General features: G+C 44.1%; 1 protein-coding gene and 1 non-coding gene across 2 annotated transcripts in view; both read left to right on the top strand.

Moving 5' to 3' along the window:
• LOC144482281 (uncharacterized) overlaps positions 1-14,242 on the top strand; it is a 319,714-nt gene that overhangs the window by 121,993 nt on the left and 183,479 nt on the right. The gene's annotated exons all lie outside the window — the stretch shown is intronic.
• On the top strand, positions 2,040-2,131 carry trnar-ucg (transfer RNA arginine (anticodon UCG)). The gene is given in 2 exon segments: positions 2,040-2,076; positions 2,096-2,131. It is a non-coding gene; the product is annotated as a tRNA-Arg (tRNA).

The following is a 14,242-nucleotide window of genomic DNA, read 5'->3' on the forward strand; positions in this document are numbered from 1 at the left end:
GACTCAAAACCATCGTTTCCTCGCGAAGGTTCAAACTCTGTGCGCAATGAGCGAGATTGGAAATGTTTAATTGGCTTCTCCAGGACAGCCCATGATATTGAATTCTAATTTACTGTGGGCTCTTTCTATAAAGACCGGGAACTGTGCTGGCATCGACAATATAGGCCGAATGGCTTCTGTGCTATAACTTCCATGAGAAAAATCATGACTTGAGAAGAAAGAAAAAGAGCAGCACAAGGACAAAACAAGGTCTTATTTCAGAGAAAGATTCTTGTGTCATGACACACAGGACATAAGAAATACACTTCATCAGAATACATTGAATGAATGAGAATTTCAAAATGCTGCTTAGATGATGAAATATCACGTTCATTCAAAACATGCTACAAGCTGGACATTACTGGGCGTTCCGTATTCCTGCTTAAAACAGTTTGGGAATGGAACGAACATGTGGAACATAAGGAAGAATAATCATATTGGAACGTTAGTAAAAGAGGATTATAGACAATCATAAGACATCAGGAAATTTCATGTTAGAATTAATTTCAAAATGTCTATGGATTAAGTGGTCACTCAGCCCAGGACTCCAAACACAAGCGAAAAAGTGATGGAATATATTCAGATCTTAGAGAATTCTGCAACCAAATCGATGTTGCTTTAAAATCTCCCAATAATTTCTGACAGATCCAACCGAGCTGGGCAGCTCAATGAGAAAGCAGCTGTTGCCATGTTTACGCATCAGATGTATTTCTGGCAGAAAATGATATCCGAGAGTGCGTGGAAAATGTGTGTGAGAGTCAGAACTGGGTCCGAAATGAAACCAGTGGTGGCGGCACAGAGCAACTGAAAGGAAGAGAGCGGATGGTGCAGAGACAAGCTGTTGTCAGCTCCCGGATCCTCCAGCTGTGTTTCTCTCTCTTCACAAACTCTCCCACTACAATTAAAATTAGACTATCTCGATTCTCAGACTGACTTATTTCTGTTACTGAAATCCGAACGTTTCCTGTCGTGAAAATTCCATCTGAATTCAAGGCAGCAATTCCCACTTCAACCCGTTTCTTTCCTGCATTGATCGCGCTTTTGTCGACTGAAACCTTAAAATCGACCCAAACTTTCCCTTAAATTCTCTCTTCAGGTCTGAGCAGCGCGATCCAATGACAGGAGAATCTTGTGATTTGACACAAGAAGGACTGGGAAATCAGCCGCTGAGGGCGGACACACAAACACAGTAACATTAGTCTAACCCAGCCGCCCCTTTAGCACACTCTCGCGGACACAGTGTTCACCTCTGCACATTGACAGGTCAAACTGTGTCTCAGATTGGCAGCTCCGAGGACAGGCTTTCCTCTCCTCTCGCTCTGTGCTGTGGATTCGGGGAGAATAATTGGAGTTTCCCAGCTCAGTAACTATTAAAGCCTCTGAGGCTGGCGATGCTCACAGTGTCTGTTCCCCAGATTCGGGGGGCGGCAGCCAATCAGAGTTGTGCCTGGTTTAACCCAGAACTGTTTGAAATTATGATCTTGTTCACAAGCTGAATTCTATTTGTTCAGATGAAGATACAGATGGTTTGCACTCAGTCATTAACCAACAAGATCCCCCCTTCATATACATAATGTATAGGAGGCATCGGATCCCAACAGCGCGGAAGGAGGCCACTCGGCCCAGACATTCTGCGCCGACTCTCCGACGGAGAATCCCTCCCTGCAACCACAAGTAATTACACTGCTAATCCCCCCGACAAGAAGGGTCAATTCAGCCTGGCCAATCCACCTAATCTGCACATCGTTGGGGATGGGAGTAAACCGGAACACCCGAAGGAAACCCACGCACACGGGGAGAACGTGCAAACTCCACACAGACAGGCATCCAAGAATGTTAGTAATGAAATTCAGTTTTCTACCGGTTACAAACGCTGGGGATTCCCCTTCAATTTGTGGCATCTGGGAATCAGCGAAGCATCCAAAAATAGAACTGACAATATATATAACCACGGTAGGTATTCACATGGTACTGACATTCTGTGCAATATTGCATCTGTTGACCGCGTGGCCTAATGGATAAGGCGTCTGACTTCGGCAATCGTAGTGATGATGCTATCAGAAAATTGCAGGTTCGAGTCCTGTCGCGGTCGTTTTATGCAGAAATCTGGTCGAAGTTCCGGAAAAAAACGAAATGTCCTTCGATAGCTGAAAGCTCTGCATTTTCTTGCAAACGTTGCCGGGCGTTATCTGAGAATGCACTTCCTTGTTGTTTTCTTCACTCAATTTTCTAATCTCATTATTTTATTCTCCTCCCAAGAAATCAATCTTATCTTTGAGATCTTAATAAATCATTGATGCTCCCGAATGGAGCAACAGGCTTTGCAGCAAATGGTTGAATCAAATTCTGTGGAGGGAATTCTCACATCCTCAGGAAGAGGTTTAATAATGAGCTGAATGAACTGTTTCTGTTTACAGGGATGAAAGGTTATGTCACTGGGCTGGTAATCCAGAGGCGTGCACTAATCATTGGGAAGACGGAGTAAATCCCACCATTGGTGAAATTTAATTCATTGATTAAATCAATCTGGAATTGAAAGCTAGTATCAGTGATAGCGGCCTTGAAACTGTCGCCGATTGTTGTAAAACCTCATCTGGTTCACCAGTGCACTTTCGATAAAGAAGTCTGCCCTCCATGTGACTGTTGACCCAGAGCAATGAGGGTGACTCTTACCTGCCCTCTGAAATGGCGGAACAAGCCACTCTCAGTTGATGGACAATTAGGGAAAGGCAACAAATGCTGGTCCAGCAGGCGACACCAACAGCCCATAAAAAGTAGAATAATTATGTAGAAAGAGAATGGCCTGGTAACGGATTGAGAAACTGGATGCTTCTTCTCCTGCAATAACAAGGCTGAGGGGGGTCTGATGCTGGGCTGTAAATTAGTGAAAGATTTTGAAAAATTTCATTTCGATACAATAGACCAGAGAAGGGCAGATAAAAATGTATCTCACTCTCATTGATGGTTGGTGGCTTTAGCACAATGATGTACATGCGACCAGCGTATCAGCGAATCCTAAGAGTGTGAGAGAAATTCCATCAGTAATGCTTCCCCGCCATCCTCCAGATTGAAGCGAGGCAGCATTCATGCTGGTGACTGGGAGGAGTTTGTTACTCATCGTTGAAAATGGCCAAAACATATCCCTCAATCTACAGCACGCTTTTATGAGGCAGAATGGCGGGAGAGAATAAAGTAACAGAGAAGAAAGCTCTGTGGGCCGAGAATGGGCCTGTTCACTCACTTGAAGACCCATGGCAGTAATTCACGGCCCTGACTGGGTGTCATCCTCAAATTAAGAGACAGACAACGATAACAACTGCTTGTTACAAAATAACTAACATAAAAAAGCCACGTCCAACATTAATATTGTTAAAACTTCCCGATAGTCTGAACAATTCTTGTTTATTTATACCTCTCTGGTCTGTGAGCTTCGCTCTTCCTGGGTGTGCTGACATCTACTGGCCGCAACCCAGAACTTCAACAAAGGGAAGACGTTCACATCAAGTGAGGGTGTTCCAGGAATAGGTCAATATGAAGAATTAATAAAGGGGTGTGATTGGATAGACCTCGTAATTTAATCATTAAATCCACTTTAGAAATCAATATTAAATCATCATTGAGTCGGCAGCATTTGCAATTTGCTATCGTCCAGAGCATTGGCAGTTGGCTCGTTGGTCGAGGGGTATGATTCTCGGTTAGGGCAATATTAGTATGCCAATGCTTCCGGGTTTAAAACCCGGACAAGCCCAGCGATCGTTTATTAAATCGGGAGCAGGTTTGAGGTCATGAGAAATCATTGCAGTGAATATGTCACTGCAGAACACGAGAAGAAACGATCACCAGATTTAAATTTCGTTTGACCATCCAAAGGTTCTGAAGGATATGACACGGGAAATTTGCGAAGAGACTGGAAATAATTTTGGGTGGCACAGTGGTTAGCACTCCTGCCTCACAGCGCCAGGGTCCTAGGTTCAATTGCGGCCTCGGTTCACTGTTTGTGTGCAGTTTGCACGCTCTCCCCATGTCTGTGTGGCTTTCCTCCCACAGTCCAAAGATGTGCGGGCTAGGTTGATCGGCCATACTAAATGGACCCGATTGTCAGCGGGATCAGCAGGGTAAATGAGCGTTACTGAACTAGGACCTGGGTGGGATTGTAGTCGGTACACACTCGATGCACCAAATGTCCTCCCTTCTGTACTTTCGGCATTCTACGATTGGAGACGATTAGCACAGCTGCATTTAATGGAAAGCTGGATAAGTGTTGGAAGGAGAATGGATTTGTATCTGAGATAATGTTACATGAAATAGTTGGGTGGAGGATCGGGTCGAGCAGTTTAAGAATTCGAAAAAATGGTCCCAATTTCACTTAGGTATCTTATTTATTGAATCACTCCAGATCTACAAAGTCATAGAAATCATAGAAACCCTACAGTGCAGAAGGAGGCCATTCGGCCCATCGAGTCTGCACCGACCACAATCCCACCCAGGCCCTACCCCCACATATTTACCCGCTAATCCCTCTAACCTACGCATCTCAGGGGCAATTTTAACCTGGCCAATCAACCTAACCCGCACATCTTTGGACAGTGGGAGGAAACCGGAGCACCCGGAGGAAACCCACGCAAACACGAGGAGAATGTGCAAACTCCACACAGACAGTGACCCGAGCCGGGAATCGAACCCGGGAGCTGTGAAGCAGCAGTGCTAACCACTGTGCTACCGTGCCGCCCAGTGTCTGAGAGACTGGGAGACAATTAGTAATTCCCCAATCACAGGATGAACAAAACACAGGGTGATACAGAATGAATGATGTGCAAAGATGTGCGGGTTAGGTTGATTGGCCAGGTTAAAATTGCCCCTGAGATGCGTAAATTAGAGGGATTAGCGGGTAAATATGTGGGGGGTAGGGCCTGGGTGGGATTGTGGTCGGTGCAGACTCGATGGGCCGAATGGCCTCCTTCTGCACTGTAGGGTTTCTATGATTTCTATGATTTCTATGAATCATTCACTCATATACATCCACTGAGATTGCCAGATAGACAATGAATTCCACACTCAAATCCTGCACCACACACTAAGTGCGACAGAATGGTTATCACACCCATACACACAGAATAGTTACAGCACAGGAAAAGATCATCCGGCCCTTTGTGTCAGGGAGTTGGCTTTTATATAGAAGCTCAGTTATCCCAGCCCACATCATGAAAGCATGGGAGTTGGCTTTTATATAGAAGCTCAGTTATCCCAGCCCACATCATGAAAGCATGGCAGCAAAACTTGAAGAAGACACAATATATGTCGTTAAGTAATTTGTGGAGAGTGCGTAAGGAGCTTGCAGATAGCTGCAGACAGGTTTTGTACATGGGCAGAAACCTGGCAACTGGAATATAATGTGCAGGTATTCACTTTGGCAGGAAGATAACAAAATCAGATTATTACTCAAATATAGAACGGCTGCAGATTTCCAAGGTGCAGAGGGATCTCGGTGCTCGAGTGCACGAGTCACAAATAATTAGTATGCATGTTCAGCAAGGAATAAAAAAGGTTAATGGAATATTTGATTTGTTACAAGCATTTCAGCGTGTGAGAAAAGAATGTCATGCTTCAGTTGTACAGGTCATTAGTGAAGTATCTCGAATATTGTCTGAAGTTTTGGTGTCCATATTTAATGAAGGGTGGGAATGTGTTGGAAACGGTCCAGAAGAGAATTACCAGTCTGATATCATGAATAGTTCGACAGTGCAGAGACGATTTACTAGGTTGATCAGAGGAAAGGTTACGCAGACTGGCTGGGCGTCTTTGTCCCAGAGATACTCCGAGTGGGAGGTACCTTGTTCAAAGCACCTCAGATCTTGAATGGTCTTCACAAGTTGCACGTGGAAGTGATGTCTCTATTTGTGTGTGAATCCAGAACAACAGGCACTTAAAGAAAACTAAGCTTCTTCTTTTCGGATGGCAAATTCTGTTCTCTCGGAGCATTGAGCGACTTTGCAACTCTGCCTCAGAAGGCGGTGGAAGCGGGAATATTGAATATTTTTAAGCCGGAGGTACATAGATTCTTGTTTGGCAACAGAACCAAAGGTTATCGGGGATAGATAGAAATGTGGAAATCGAAACACAAACATATCAGCCATGATCTGAGTGAACGGTGGGGTAGGCTTGTGGGGCCGAATGGTCTACTTTTGCTCCTATTTCCTCTGTTGATGTGTATGTCGCCTGGTTGTAAATTGCCCTTGAACAGGATTGCTGAAATGCACCAATACTCACGGTTCACTCGGAGCACCGGAATGAAAGTAAATTATGGAAAAATTAATATCAGACCGTGGGATTCCCAGTTCTGTCAGACTGTATGGTTGCTTCCGGACTTTTGCAGAGATATTTTCTCTGCAATGAGTTCTCGGGAGCTCAGCACTGCTTCGGCTTTCGCTCATTGTCGCCCTCTTCATTGCAAGGAATTATCTTCTAAAAAAACGCCTGCCTGGGCTCGTCCGGGATTTGAACCCGGGACCTCTCGCATTTTAATGCTACGCCCAAAGCGAGAATTGTACCCCTAGACCAACGAGCCACCCGTTGGAGCTCAACGCAATGAAAACAACTTTTCAATGTATCCCAAAGTTTATCAACCATCTTTTCACAACGCAATTGTTTATCAACCACTTTTTCACAATGCAGCAGAGGTGTCAATGAACAATGTTCTATTTCACTGCCTGTTCTCGTGAAGATCAGAAGGAGTTATATCAATTTTCACTACTCGCCAAGTCAGCCGATGGTTGTGACTCGCCAGTCCCGTGTGTAATGTCATTCTGCCAGTCAGTTGGCATTTTAGGAGAAATTCGAAGTCATCCTGACTTCATCAGTGGCCTCATGGTTAAGGTGTGACTGATGTGAATCATGATGTGATTGAATGAGCCTCTGTTTCAGTCTTTCCGCGGTGAGTTTTCATGCTGAGGAGAAACATGTGGGACATGGTCTGGGAATGTTTCACACCGCTCCATTCCTAACATTCCCTGACCTGATGGGATAGAAATTTCCTGTGTTTGCAGCAGCTACATTTGAAACAGGTCCCATCTGGCTGGACATCCAGGAGCGATTGTGGGGGGAACTTTCCTCCGCAATTCTTCATGGATAGAAAATCAAATGGAAGGAGACGGTTTACAAGTTTCTGAGAAGTTGACGAAATGGTCGAGTGGTTTTGGCGATGGTCTGTTTATCGATTGTATTCTGCACGGGTGGGTGCAAAACCCACTCTCATCATGAATCGATGGAACGTTTCATGCATTGCTTCTCTGTATTTGAACACACTTAGCTGTGTTCTTCCACACTTTCTCTGAACTGATATGATGGGAATCAATGTCGCTGAGAGAAACTACAATTCCGACATTGAACATTTGGTTGAATACTCAGGGTTTAAGACAAAGAGGATCATGTTTCCCTTTAAATCTGCTGTGTTTTCTTCATTTTCTATTCCTCGATCATGGTCTGCAAAGACAGCTAGTCTGCTTTGAGAGGAACATAGATTGATTGGCTCAGCTCCTTGCATGTCACCGGCTCGTTGGTCCAGTGGTATGATTCTCGCTTTGGGGGATTCATAGAAGACAGGAGCAGGAGGAGGCCATTTGGTCCTTCAAGCCTACTCCACCATTCATTACGATCATGGATGATTGTCCAACTCAATAGCCTAATCCTGCTTTTTACCCGTACCCTTTGATCCCTTTTGCCTCAAGTGCTATATCTCGCCGCCTCTTGAATACATTCAATGTTTTGGCATCAACTACTAGCTGTGGAAATGAATTCCACAGGCTCACCACTCTTTGGGTGTAGAAATGTCTCCTCACCTCCGTCCTATACAGTCTACCCTGAATCTTCAGTCTGTGACCCCTGGTTCTGGATTCCCCCAGCATCGGGAACATCCTCCATGCATCTGCCCTGTCCAGTCCTGTTAGAATTTTACGTCTCTGTGAGAACCCCCTCATTCGTCTGAACTCCAGCGAAAATAATCCTAATCTAGTCAATCTCTCCAACCTGCTATCCTCGGAATCATCGTGGGAAACGTTCGCTGCACTCCCTCGAGAACAAGAACATCCTTCCTCAGAAATGGAGACCAAAACTGCACATAATACTCAAGGTGTGGCCTCACCAAGGCCCTGTATAATTGCAGCAACACATCCTTGCTCCTGTATTCGAAACTTGTCGCAATGAAGACTAACATACCGTGTTTGTATAGGTAGATTAGCGGGGTGGATGCGTGGCGCCGTGGGGATATTTCCTGTGTGCAATTCTCTGTCTGAGAATCGGTACAGACTCGATGAGCAGAATGGTCTCCTTCAGCACTGTCGGGATTGTATGAATCGAAGGCCATTTGACTGTTAGAAATTCCCGGAGGGAAAAAATGGAAATCTGTGTTTGAAGAACTTGCAGCATTGGGTTAATTGCAGATTAAATGTTTTTTTACTGCAAGATGATGAAAATACCTGAATCGTGTAAGTAAACATTCGAGATATTCGTGGGGAGTCTGGAAATATGGTTTTGTTTCATCTGTGGAGATCATGCACTGGAATGGGAAAGGCAACATTGACTAGCAAGAAACGGACATTGTGACTTACGCAATTGCAAAGATCACGTGAAAGAAGTCAAGGCTCTAACTAGATTTGAACTGAGAATCATCTGTTTACTAGAAAGGCGCTTTAACCAACTAAACCCCAGAGACTCTTGCGACAAGCGAGCGCTGGAAAAACGTTCCTGATCTTGTGGTATTTGTCAAAAAAGAGACACTTCCAGTGCATGTGCACACTGATTTGAAACGAGGGTCATGCCTGCTACCGGAAAGGCGCTTTCACCAACTAAGCCACAGAGCTTGACACTGCTACTCGTGGTACAGTGGAATGCTGGAAATACGTTCCAGATCTGGTGGTATTTGTGAAAAAAGAGATACGACCAGACCTAGAACGTAACTGTGAAAATAGAGATAGTTCACATTTCGAATGCAGACATTTCACGGGAACGACCGTTTCTCTCTCCACAGATGCTACGGGATCTCGGAAAGATTCATGAAAGAAAAATATTTGAATCCTACAGTAGCCTATTGAGACTGCACCGATTTCCCCATAAACCTTTCAAATCCGCCTTGCCCCGACATTGAACAAGCACATCAGAGGGAATTGCACACATCACTCAGTGAAACACTTCCGCTAAACATTAAGCGGTTTATCTTGAGCTGGTTCCATTTACTGTTTTCAGATCCACTTTTGCTATAAAAGTAGCCGTGTTCAGGATGTGATTCATACACACAGTTTTCTGCTCTGAAGGCCATTCTGTGGCGCGAGGTGATTTCTTTAAAATACTTCATTTAAACGGGATATGTGTGTCGCTGACCCGGGAAGCACATATTATCCAAATTAATTATCTTTGAGTAATTGGCGATGAATTCATTCTGTAGCCACTGCAGTCCATGTGGTGTCAGAACATGCACTGCTGTTAGAGAGGAATTTCCAGGATTGTGACCCATCGGAACAGCAATATGTTTCCAAGTCAGGATGATGTGGGTTTCGGAGTGGAACTTAGAGCGGGTCGTTGTTTCTCTGCGTCTGCTGCCCTTGTGCTGCCAGGTGAGAGATTTCTTGGGTTTGGATGGCGGCTCGCGAATGAGAAATTACGGTCAGGAGTGAGATTTGAACCCTCTCCTCCAGTGGAGATTGTGACCTTGGACCGCTCGGCCATCCTGACCAGCGACGTCAATGTTTAAAATCTCTGCACAAATCGATTTGCATTCCATCTTTATTGTTATGACATTTGAAACTCTGTCTCCGACTTGACTGATTGAAGGTGAACTGATCACATATTTTGAGGTTCACGGACCATGTGAAGGTAAGACACGGAGTTCCACAGGTTTGAAGGGTGAATAGTCCAGCACCATTCCGTATTCTTCATCCAAATGAGAAACCCGAGCTGACAACCGATTCAAATTAGGACACCAGCTTTGGGTAGAAGCTGCCACCATGAAACCATGTGATTTCAGAAGCTCCAAAGCAGACTTAGTTTCATTTGCGGCACTAGTGGCAGATTTTGTCTTTCCAGAATCGGTCGTTCCGCCATGAAAATTAGCGCCGGGTTAGGTGAAATGGTCAAGTTATATTGCCCCTTAGTATCAGGAGCATTAGCATGTTAAATACGTGGGGTTACTGGGATAGGGCCTGCATGTTGTTGGCATAGGATCGATGGGCCGAATGGCCTCTTTCTGTACTGTAGGTACTCTATGAAGTTCGGGGTGGCAGTTTCACTTTTCTGAGAATATTGATGACTGTTCTCTGATAACATTAAAACTTCTCACCAGTCAATGCCTGTTTGAGAACTGGCCATGCATAGGGCTGACATTGAAACGGTTCATATTGAATTAGTTACAGCAAATTGATTCTTGAAGATGTGTTAATATAATGCTTTCAGAGATTGTCATATCTTCTTAAAAGATCAGTTGCGCTTGTTTTCCGTTTGTTCAGAAATGTTGTGAATCTATTTGGAGCGGGTGCAGTTGGTCAGTATCTGTGCCTCTTGCTTGGCCAACTACGCGGCAACAGCCGGTCCATTCCTGTCCAGATGTGTGGACACAAACAGCAAATCCAAATTACTGTTCACTGCCGCCATCTCCTGGCTGAACGCAAGTTAACGATTCATTCAGAACCTTTTTTGGATTGGAGTGAAATAACATCAACGTGGTACTTTACCGATTAAAATGATTGTAAAACATGATATCAATCAAATTCCATGTTCCAGAGATCTGCTTTCTGATTGGGCGATCCTGCTCACCCCGATCTACGGAAAATGTAAAACTCCGCGAAACGGAACGTCGGTTATAGGATTCTCGAATCTTTGATTTCTGTGCCAATTCGTTCCTTGTGTATTCGTTCCGTAAATACAGGGGAAGTTGCAGAGTCAGGTGAGCGATGGTGGTGTCGTGGTGTCTGTGCGAGCAGTTGACCAAGCGCCAGTTCCTGACCATCACAGTGGTGACTTATTTAATTAACTATCGCAGGTCAGAACAGAAGAGGGTCACTCCTAAAATGGGACTCACTGAATATTCTTATTATCAATGAGTTACGAACGGTAAATCCAGCTTCAATTTGCTTTCAGTGTAAACTTTGTTTCAATGGAAGAACAGGCCTCAAAACTAATCAATGAGTTCTCAGTCAGAAACAACAGTAAAAAAGGTAAGTTAAACAGTCCAGAAAAACGAGACAAGCCAAGTTCAGTTTATGAACGTGTGCTTTGGACACACCTGGTGTCTGATGAAATCAGCAATTCAGGTAGTTCCATAATTATAACTAATGAAATTAACGGGCACTTAAACAACACAGCGATGGTGGTATAGTGGTGAGCATAGCTGCCTTCCAAGCAGTTGACCCGGGTTCAATTCCCGCTAATCGTATTAATCAATTGTCACCTTATCCACGGCTTCTTGCGTTTCAAAGCATGTGGGCACAAACAGTTCGAACGCAATGTTTGCCGGTTGTGAATTAAAATGGACTTAACTTGTTTTTTTTTGCCGATGTTAAATTCGGCTTCAATTTTTTATGCTGAAAAAAATATTGAAATAGACGAAAAGTCTCTGAACTAATAAGTGAATTCATAATCAAAGATAAAGATACCAAAAAGAGAGAGACAAACAGATTTCACCTCACACGCTGTGCTCTGCATAATCTAGGTGCCTGACGAAGTTGCTATGAACGTTTCTGAAGTGGTTACATCATTCGTACGGATAAGCCGCTGTGGTGGCTGAGCAGTTAAGGTGTTGGACTCGAACCACAGCGGGGATTCCATGCGCAGGTTGGAAACCTGCTCGCAGCGGTTCTCATTTGAAATGTTTAATTAGCTTCTCCAGGGCAATCCACGGGAATGAATCGTAATTTTCAGTATTTTTTTTCTATGAAAAGCTGGATCTGTGCTGTGAGCCGGGCGCAGGAAGTTGGTATTGGAATGGGCACCAGGGTGTTCTCAGCTGGCATCTACAATATGGGCCGAATGGCTTCTGTGCTGTAACTTCCATGAGAAAAATCATAACGTGAAAGAAAATAAACATAGCAGCATAAGAGCAAAACAAGGTCTCATTTCAGAGTAAGATTCTTATGTAATGACACACAGGACATAAGAAAAGCATTTCACAACAATGCATTGAATGAATAAGAAATTCAAAATGCTAGGGATATGATATGACATCGTGTTCATTCAAACACATTGCAACAAGCTGAGCGTTCGGTATTCCTGGTGATAACAGTTTGGGAATGGAAGGAGCACGTGAAAAATAGGGAGGAATAGTCATATTGGGACGTTAGTGAAAGAGGATTCTTGAGAATAATAAGACATCAATGGAAATTCCATGTTAGAATTGATTTCAAGATGTCTGGATTAAGTGCTCGCTTTTCCCAGGAAACCCAAACACAAGCGACAAATTGATGGTATATATTCAGAGATTAGAGAATATTGCAAATAAACCGATGTTGCTTTAAAAGACGTCCAATAATTTCTGACAGATTGAATCGAGCTGGACAGCTCGTTCAGAAAGCAGTTGTTGTCTTGTTTACGCACACGATATATTTCTGGTACAATATGCACCAAGCCGACAAGATGACAGAGTCATATAGTCATAGAGGTTTACAGCAGGGAAACAGCCCCTTCGGCCCAACTCGTCCATGCCGCCCTTTTCTTTAAAACACCTAAGATAGTCCCAATTGCCCGCATTTGGTCCATATCCCTCTGTGCCCATATTGCCCCTGTAACTGTCTAAACGCTTTTTAAAAGACAAAATTATACCCGCCTCTACTACTACCTCTGGCAGCTTGTTCCAGACAGTCACCACCCTCTCTATGAAAAAAAATGCCCCTCTGGACTCTTTGGTATCTCACCCCTCTCAACGTGGACCTATGGCCTCTAGTTTTAGGCTCCCCTAATTTTGGGAAAATGAATTGACTATCTAGCTAATCTATGCCCCTCATTATTTTATAGACCCCTATAAGATCATACCTCAGCCTTCTACGCTCCAGAGGAAAAAGTCCCAATCTATCCAGCCTCTCCTTATAATTCAAACCATCAAGTCCCGTTAGATGCCAGTAAATTTCTTCTGCACTCTTTCTAGTTTAATAATATCCTTTCTACATTAGGGTAACGAGAACTGTACACAGTATTCCAAGTGTAGCTTTACCAAGGTCTTGTACAACTTCAACAAGACGTCCCAACTATTGTATTTCATGTTCTGACCAATGTAACCATGCATGCTGAATGCCGTCTTCACCAGTCTGTCCACCTGTGACGTCAGTTTCAAGGAGCTATGAACCTGTACCCCAAGATCCCTTTGTTCTGTAACTCTTCCCAACGCCCTACCATTAACTGAGGAAGTCTTGCCTGGTTCAATCTATCAACATGCATCATTTCGCATTTATCTAAATTAAACTCTATATACCATTCGTCAGCCCACTGGCCCAATTGATCAAGATCCCGTTGCAATCAGAGATAACCTTCTTCACTCTCCACTATGCCACCAATCTTGGTGTCATCTGCAAACTTACTAACCATGCCTCCTCTATTCTCATCCAAATCATTAATATAAATAACAAATAACAGCGGACCCAGCATCGGTCCCTGAGGCACACCGCTGGTCACAGGTCTCCAGTTTGAAAAACAGCCCTCGACAAGCACCCTTTGCTTTCTGTCATCAAGCCAATTTTGTATCCATTTAGCTACCCTAGATTCCGTGAGATTGAACCTGATGCAACACCCTATCATGTGGTACCTTGTCAAGGCCTTGCTAAAGTCTATGTAGGCATCATCAAGTTCACTGCACTTGATTACCCCTTCAAAAAACTCAATCAAAATTGTGGGACATGGTTTTCCACTCACAAAGCCATGCTGACTGTCCCTAATCAGTCGTTGCGTCACTAAATGCCTGTAGATCCTGTCTCTCAAAATACCTTCCAACAACTTACCCACCACAGCTGTGAGGCTCACTGGCCTGTAATTCCCAGGCTTTTCCCTGCAGCCCTTTTTAAACAATGACATCTGAGAGTGTGTGGAAAATGTGTGTGAGAGTCAGAACTGGATCCGAAATGAAACCAGTGGTGGCGGTACAGAGCAATTTAAAGACAGAGAGCGGACGGAGCAGAGATAAGCTGCTGTCAGCTCCCGGCTCCGCCAGCCTCTCTGTGTTTGTCTCTCCTCA

Source organism: Mustelus asterias, unplaced genomic scaffold (genome assembly GCF_964213995.1).
Source record: "Mustelus asterias unplaced genomic scaffold, sMusAst1.hap1.1 HAP1_SCAFFOLD_35, whole genome shotgun sequence".
In the NCBI taxonomy this organism is placed as follows: Eukaryota; Metazoa; Chordata; class Chondrichthyes; order Carcharhiniformes; family Triakidae; genus Mustelus; species Mustelus asterias.